The 9078-nt window shown below is 33.6% G+C and overlaps 2 pseudogenes; one reads left to right on the top strand and one right to left on the bottom strand.

Moving 5' to 3' along the window:
* The first annotated feature begins 2600 nt into the window (after positions 1-2600).
* On the top strand, positions 2601-3264 carry LOC141492326 (mediator of RNA polymerase II transcription subunit 7-like; annotated as a pseudogene).
* A 3254-nt stretch (positions 3265-6518) lies between these two features.
* Positions 6519-7245, bottom strand: LOC141492325 (interleukin-2 receptor subunit alpha-like; annotated as a pseudogene).
* Positions 7246-9078: the final 1833 nt, after the last annotated feature.

Here is a 9078-nt window from a genome sequence, read left to right as displayed (position 1 = left end):
AAATAAAGGACCCAGACGAAATGACCTGTAAATTCCCCTCAGGTTCTAAATCTATTATGCTGTGGCAAGAGACTTTGATGGCTACTTTAGATCAAATAGAAAGTAAAATTAAAAACCAATAAAGTCAATTACATTTTCCCATAATTTCATACATAGAAACCCTTAAATAGTAGGATAAATGTTTCATATTTTATTTGGGGGGCGATAAAGTTAAGTAGAAGTTTTCTTTAATGGAATACATATTATTAGTTCTATATGGTGTCAACATTAATTTGACACAATTATGAAAGTTGGTTTGGAATGGGGAGAGATTGGAAGTATCAAGGCTTCTTAGTCACTGAGGCCACAAGTTAATATTGCATTGAGATAAGCAGAAAAAATATAAAAGAACTGGAAATGTGGCTAGATATGTAGCTAAGAATGAAATCCAAAAAGTGACAAAATGTTGTAAAAATAACATTGAGGTATCTAATCTTTCCATTGTAGCCAGAGGCTGGCAATTAATAATAATAATTATACCAATAACAATAATATATGCTTATTATAAGCTATGTCCTATGCTGTTATTAATAATTGCCTTATTTGACCTTTACAACAATCCTATGAGGTAGATGTTATTTTTTTCACATTTTGTTGATGAAAAAAATGAGGCAAGAAAATTAATTGATTCACAGAATCATACAGTAAATAGCTAAGGTCAGATTTGAACTCAGTGCTTCCTAACTCAAGATTTGTCATTGATAAAATTCTGTTGATTTTTTTTCTGGCATTGGGATTTGCTAGTGACTTTTTAAAGGTGCAAAATATTTTTTTTTTTATTTTGCAAGGCAAATGGAGTTAAGTGGCTTGCCCAAGGCCACAAAGCTAGGTAATTATTAAGTGTCTGAGGCCGGATTTGAACTCAGGTACTCCTGACTCCAGGACTGATGCTTTATCCACTGAGCCACCTAGCTGCCCCAAAACATGTTTTTCATGGAAGTAATGACAGGTTCAACAAAGATTCTTTATTTTCCCTCAACCTCTGAAACAAAAGCTATTCAAAAAATATTTTAAAAAGTGAAGAGGTATAAGAAGGATCCTTTAGCAGATACCTTGGGGATCCTTGGAAGCTACTGAAAATGATAAATCAAAAAATTTGATGGCTAACCCCTAAACTCATGACCTTGGAGGTTGGAGTCTAAGAGAAAAATTCTTTATCAGGGGCCTGAACTTTAAATATGCAACTTGAATCTAAAAGGATAAAAAGCAATCAACTCCACATGTCAGTCATCATGGGATAACAAAAAAGTAAAAGAATCATGATGAAGCCAAAAAGAACAGCACAGTACAACAGCAAAGGTTCTGCTTTGGTGTAAGATTCCTGTCCAAACTCCAAAGATTATTAAGACTAAGGAATAAGTCTGCCTGCAGAAGTGTTGTGACTGAATAGAGTTTTCTGCTAATGGAGGGCATCACCTAGTGAAAGATGAGGAGTCAAGGAGTTGCCCAAAATATTGGTCCAAAAATAAAACAAAGCAGTTCCTGCTGCAGATTCCCCAGAGGCTTGCCTTAAGAGGAAAAGCGTTACCTGGAGAAGTATCCTCAGAATTCTTAACAGCCACAAAAGATAGGTATCTCTCCACTTCCTTTAGAGCATAATCTCACTCATTCCTTTAGCCCATTATTGTAGGAGGTTGAAAAAGAGATATACTTACTATTATTTATGAAGTAATTAAGAAATATCTTATAGTAGGAATTTTCTCTTTAGCAAGATTGTATTTGGCATGTTTCAATGAAAGTTTTATTATTTGATTCTTGACAATTTGCATTGACACTTAGCTTTCAAACATTTGGATCTCAAGAACGTTTTAAAGATCTTTAAAATTAATCAGAACATTTCAAAGAAGTTTGTTTTTATGGTTTTTTTCTATGTTAGAAATTTAATTGTCTTGATATTTTTTGCGAAAATAATTTTTACCCCACATCACCCTTTGAGAATTGTTGAACTAGTTTGTATGTAGATTGGATGGGAGATGCCTCCAAGAATGTATATCTATTCACTTACATCAAACTCAAGCATGTGGGGATATGTGGGGATATCAGGATGCAAAGGAACCTGACTGTAAACTTAATTCAAGGTAGGAAATGAAATATTAGGACTCCATGAACTAGATTAAATAGCTAATTGGTACAGTGGTATAGAGTACAGAACTTGGAGACAAAAAAAGACTTAAATTTAAATCCTGCTCAAATATTTAACAATTAAATTAAGAAAGTCACTTAAGATCTCACTCTGCTTTTGAGTCTCAGATAAGACAAGATTCTGCAGTGTCTCAAGAACAGTACAAAGAGCAGGTTGATGGAGACTCACCAGAATGCCACCTCCTCAGGTGTAAGGCAGGGAGGAACAAACAAGGAGTTTTCAATGAGCACTAGGATGAAACACAAGATCTTCAGGAGCCAGGTATTGGAGAAGGTACAATCAGAGATCAGTGGGACAAGGTCCAGACAAGCAACATCCAGCAGGATTCAACAACATCCAGTAAAGACTTCCTTAAAAACTGAGATCAACAGGAGCAGCACAAAAACCTGTTATTGGAGAGGTATTTGAATCTTTCAAAATGAGTGAACCTCAGTAAGTGAGTATACTCCCTCCACCACCAGTACAATACATCAAGAAACATACTGATGAAAACATTTAGAAGGCAGCCCCCACCTCCAATAAAGGACAGTTATATGGTGTTTGGCTATCAGTTCCAGTGATAATCTTATCAACAGCCCTTTGGAAAGTCAAGCGTTGAACAACTTCATCCTATGCAATTTGATCATAAAAAGAATTAAGAAAACTCAATATTTCTATCCTTACAAACTTTTTTAGATTTTCTATATATCTTGATTAGGAGTCCTGGAAGTATAAAGAGAGGAAAAAAAGTAAAAGCTAAAGTTGCTTTTTGCTCTTGTGTATCTTCTTATTAATGGATAACAACCCCATCGAGCAAGGGAGACACTCATAAAAGGCAGTACTTGAAATAGCTGGAAAGGTTTCATAAGCACCTAGAAAGAATTATTGAAATGATCCAGAATTTCCTGGTTTCTTTACCTGATGATTTATCCTATATAGAAGGAGGAATGATTCTAAAAACTGATCCGATGGATACTGATGACAGCAAAAATTGAACTGGACAAAGTGAACAGTGAGTGAATTCTAGTCACAAAAGAGACCAGATCATAAAGAAAGATGCAGCCTTGTGTATCTTAATTGAAGAAATGAATGAAAGACTATGAAGTCTTTAAAATTTTGCTGTACAGGGGCAACTAGATGGAGTCAGGAGGGCCTGAGTTCAATTTTGACCTTAGACACTTAATAATTACCTAGCTGTGTGACCATGGGCAAGTCACTTAACCCTATTGCCTTGCCAAAAAACTAAAAATAATTGTTGTACAAATTTTTTTTGGGGAAGGGTGGAGTCATGTAGCCAAAAAGTATATGACATTGTCTTTTGATACTCTTGAAATGAGTAGAAATTATAAATTTACTTAAATCATACATTTTTTTTAAAAAATCACTTAACCTGTGGCCCAGTCTCATGAGGATAGTAATAGTACATTTCTTACAGGGTTGTTGTGAGACTCAAATGAGTTAAAGACCCTTGAAAAATCTTAAAGAAACTTTAAATAGCCAAAAACTATTCACTGATTTACATTGTCCTTGTAGGTTCTTTACTCAAATATAGTCAATATTTCTTTTTCTTTTTCAAAAATTTTTGCAAGACAATGGAGTTAAGTGGCTTGTCTAAGGCCATATAGCTAGGAAATTATTAAGTGTCTGAGGTCAGATTTGAACTCAGGTACTGCTAACCACTGCACCACCTAGCTGCCCCTAAAGTCTGGAAGATATTTTTTTCTTTTAGTATTTCTAAATTGTTGTTTTAACTCATTTGAGGCAAGACCAGGTGCTTGGGAAACTCGGGAAATAAGACTTCCCCAGGGCAGCTAGGTGGCACAATGGATAAAGTATAAAGGTGAAGAGAGGGAGACTCCTCTTCCTGAGTTTATATCTGGCTTTAGGCACTTACTGAGTGACCTTGGATGAGTTACTCAATGCTCTGTCATGACCAATAATTTTACAGCTTAAACCTACAAAAAAATTTGAGACTGAAGCTCAGAGACAGATGCCTTAAAGGGAAATGTACTAAATGCCATGACTGTCCCCTCCTGTGAATGTATTTTGCCCTAAGATGGCAAAAAGAAACTTATTTCAAGCATTGTCTTCACTGCTTTTACTTTCTGCTCTGTGGTCCACAGTTGCTGTAGAAGATAAACATACATGCCTTCCTTTACTCTTTTACATGAGTTTTTGAGGTTGTGTATATGCCAGGCTATTACTCTCACTTCAAAGGTCTGAATTGTTTCTCTATATTCCTTCATAATCTTACTATTGAGAGAAAAATGTCCATCTGACTTGCTCTGTCTTCACTAATCTGTAGAATTTTCTTCATGAGATGAATCAATAAGCATTTATTATGTGCCTACTATGTTTCAGACACTGTGCTAAGCATGGAAATACCAAAAAAAATGAAAAGGTAAAAGAAATATTTTTCAATCTGAACTTTGGAAATCTGTTCTTCCAAAATTTAGGGCCCATAATAAACTATGCTCAGTTTTGTCTATCACAAGGGAGCACTGACATCCTTCCAAAATTTCCAAAATTCTAGTCATAGCAACAAATAATGCTCTGTAAGAATTAGATTCAATGCTGATTTTTTTGTTTGTTTCATTCCTCCTGTTCAAGAATGAAATTAGTAGTAAATCAAGTCAAGTATTAGCTGATGTTATGGAGGGGAAGACAAAAATGTTTTAGCTTTTGTCTGAATACTTGATGTCACCCATCGCCATTTACATCATGACTCTCTGACAGGCTTATGGTCTGTTTCATGAACTTTCTGCTTATTTTTCTTTTCTTTTGAAATGGCCCATGGAAAATTGCAAAGAGGAAAAACATGTATTTTTCTTTTAGAAATCTACATTCAAATATTCTTTCTTCATCATGACTATTATCTGTAGTATCAGATTTGAAGGACATAGAAAGGCAACTTTTTCATTTTAAAAATCTTTTAATTAGATTTTCAAGTCACTTATTATCCATCCCCTGCAATGGGTCTATTGCTCCTATATTTTAGGTCATGTTGCCTTTATAACTTATTATTCACTTACCAAATAAGCTTTTTTTATATGCATTATTTATTGTCACTTGTAATGATAAAAAAAATCACCTGTTTGTTTTTGGTCTTTCATCTTTTGCATATGATTCATAATATTTTCAAGATTATTTTAGAAATGTTATCTATATCAACATGAATTATCAGAAATCAGTAATATTCATCTTAATCAAAAACATTTAGGAGAGTCTCTCCATTCTTAGAATAAAAAAAATAAAAGAATAATAATAAATTCTAATGTTATAATAGTGAAAAAGAAGTTAGTCAAAAACGAGAACCTGTTTCTTATTAAATCTGAAATAACATATATGGAGAAGACAAATTGGGAGAAGAAAGTAATAAACATTCTTTTCAAGTACACATTGAACCCTTGTTTAAAACAAAACAACTGTTCACATTCTGTCATGAAGTAATATTAAATATATTTTAATAACAAAACAAGTAATATATTTTCAAAACACTTCAGGATATCTCTCAAATCTTCAAAGTGGGCACACACACGCACACACACACACACACACACACACACAGACACACACACACAGACACACACACACATATATATATATATATATATATACATATATATATTTGCTAGCGATGAGAAGAAAGATCATGTAATTTACCTGTGCTAGAAGTTCCAAGGGTTACCTAAGGATGAGGGAATAGGATTTAAATGCATCCAGGAAGGCTGGTTATCTAAAAAATATCATTGTCCTCTCATTTACCCCTCACCTGAGGAAGTAAAGTCAAACATAATAGTCATTATTCTAACCCCTTGAGAATGAAAATGACATGCACTAACATTGAAGTAAACCAAGTTTTAGAGTTGTGTGTGCCTGAGTGTATATGTATAGGTGTCTGTTCATATCACCCCACAACCAAATTGAAATGTCTTCTAAAGCAGAGAGCAAATCTTATTTATCTTTGTATATTATCAAAGTTTAGCACTCTGTTCTATACATAGACAATGGTTAATAAACACTGCTGAATAAATGAATGAATATATGAATGAATGAATGGAATCAGAGAGGAGTTTGGCACATAGAGGAAAGCTATTCTTTTATCCAGAAGGCTTATTTTTGTCTATCTCTGTACTATGCCATATTAGTAGAGAATTCAACAGCTTTTCCCAACTGATTGGTCAAGAAAGAAGCTGAAAAAGCACAAAATTTGTTCTGTAAAACACTGTACTGATCTCTTATTTTTGATGTAACTATGGTGCTGTGACTTCCTTCTTAATTCAGGGAATCAAAAATGCCCGTAGTTGACATTCCTAGAAAATTTGTTGCCATTAATATTGACTCTAAAAATGAATATTTAATTTATGCGATTACTGCTTGCTATGTCAGAGAAAAACAAAGGAAGGTTTCTAACAAAATAAGCAGTCAAGAGTCCTACAGGGTGGTCAGGCATATGATTCTTGCCACAGTATTGTTGGGTTTTTCTTCTCTTCTTTTAGTCTTTTGATTATCAGTTTGTCTTCTTTTATTCCATATTTTCTTCCAAGTGATCCAGACCAGAAAGACTTCTAACTCATCAGTAAAATATAAGCAACAACTCCTATTTTATGTTCTATACTAAATGAAGATAGTGCAGATGTTTCAGTGGAAGTGAGATGCATGCATTTTAGATGGGATTTATAAAGTCCATGTTGGTTTTCCAATCAGCTTCATTCTGTTTTGAGACACTTATATTGAATTTTTTGTCCAATCACAAATTAATAGCACTTTGTTTTACGAGCATGGTTCCAAAGTACAGGTTCCTGGGAGTGACATGTGAGGCTATATGTATGATTTTATTATTATTCTTTTAGTTCTGTCTGTTCTCCATGGTTTAATAGGAGAATTTGTAATACTTTCTTCTTCATAGCTTTCAGGAGATTTACTCTTACACAAATGCTTTCCAGTCTAGGAAAGATGGCACACACAATAAGAAAGGGAATGTATTCTTTCCTATCATAACTAGGTTTAGAGGAGCAGTCTAGGATTGTGTTTGTTATATAAATTTGTGTTTCAAAGAAAGCAAAGTCAATCTGAGGTGGACATTTTTAGAACTTTTTGTTTATCCTTCATTCTTGTAGAGACCCATGACAACAGGGATGTGATGTCAAGGCATACAAGTGAGTTGGATTCAAGTGAAGGGGAGGCTGTGCAAAGTCACCAGCCCCATGTCCTCCTCTGAAGTCATCTGGGCTCAGTCACAACCATATCTTAGAATCAAAATTCATCATTTCATCTTGCACAATTCTTGTTCATATTTTCCAAAATATCCTCCATAGAAAAATTAAACATGTTGCAAAGATCTTGAAAATTTTACCTTTTTAATATTTTGCAAGTATTTTATATGTGCAAACATATTTTATATTTATTTATATTCTTTTTTACATTTTGCAAGTATCCATTGCATCTTTACAATTGTTCATGTGCTATCTCTTACTGAGCAAACTACTGACATTCCATCTTTATAGCCATATATGTAATAATACATATAGCCAGCACTTATATAATGATTTAAGGTTTATAAAAGTCTTTATATATACTATCTCATTAAAGAAGGAAAGAAAGAAAGAGAGAAAGAGAGAAAGAAAGAAAGAAAGAAAGGAAGGAAGGAAGGAAGGAAGGAAGGAAGGAAGGAAGGAAGGAAGGAAGGAAGAAAGAAAGAAAGAAAGAAAGAAAGAAAGAAAGAAAGAAAGAAAGAAAGAAAGAAAGAAAGAAAGAAAGAAAGAAAGAAAGAAAATGAGGAAGGGGGAAGGGAGGAAGAGAAGGCAGGAAGAGAAAGAAAGAAAGGAAGGGAGGGAGGGAGGAAGAAAGAATGAAAAAGAAAGAAAGAAAGAAAGAAAGAAAGAAAGAAAGAAAGAAAGAAAGAAAGAAAGAAAGAAAGAAAGAAAGAAAGAAAAAAGAAAAAAGAAAAAAGAAAAAGAAAGGAAGGAAGGAAGAGGAGAGAAAGGAATGAAAGGAGGAATGAAGGGAGGGAGGGAGGAAGGGAAGAAGGGAAGAAGACAGAAGGGTTCATCTACTTTCTTCCTACCATTTAATCTGGGGTCAAATCTATGCTAATGGAGTTGGAGAGATAGGTTGCTAGATAGATGTACTGAATTAGTTAATTATCCTTGAAACTTTGTATTATCATCTGGTCAGGAGACATTTTTATTCATTTAATGTTTCCATTTTTAATTATTAGACCAGTTTACTGAGAATCATAATCCTCAAAAGAGAAATCCAATAAAATTTTGGTGCTTAATTCAATTGGTACAATATTGTCTGTAAACAGAGTCTTGTGTAAGACCTCATAACCTATTTGATCTTTCATTTTGGAGTATGTTCAGAATATCTCCTATGCAATTACCATCAATACATTTGTGAAACATCTTTCAATTTTATCACCCCTTGGAGGTTTATTGAGCAGAAAAAACTTGAAACTCTATACATATTTTATATATCTCTTTGCATCTCTAATATATTAGAAAATCCATATTATAGGAGAAAATTTATGGTTGCACTTTGCTCTACCATGTGAAAGACTTTTTTTAATCAACAAGCAATAAATGTAGGCTGTTTATATTTTAACGAATTTTGTGATCACAATGATTTGGCTTATTTTTGAATATTGTTATCATACTAATGGTTAAAACACTATGTTGGGTATGAAAGGAAAGCTGACAATTCTTCTGTGGCATAATTAACTGCCACCAAGAAAAAAAAAGAAAGGGAGAAGAAAAATGATAATGCATGGAGAATATCTGGTGCATCATACTAGAATGTCTCTAATTTGAAAAACAAAGAAAGAAAATCAAGGAAAAAATTTAAAGAACCATGCCTGTTCTTTTCTCATATTTTGTATGGGGATAATCTCTGTATATGGATAGTTCATTCTTATG

The sequence above is a fragment of the Macrotis lagotis genome, chromosome 6 (assembly GCF_037893015.1).
Source record: "Macrotis lagotis isolate mMagLag1 chromosome 6, bilby.v1.9.chrom.fasta, whole genome shotgun sequence".
Classification (NCBI taxonomy): Eukaryota; Metazoa; Chordata; class Mammalia; order Peramelemorphia; family Peramelidae; genus Macrotis; species Macrotis lagotis.
Note: the sequence above shows the minus strand (reverse complement) of the source record. Positions and strands in the feature narration are given on the sequence as shown.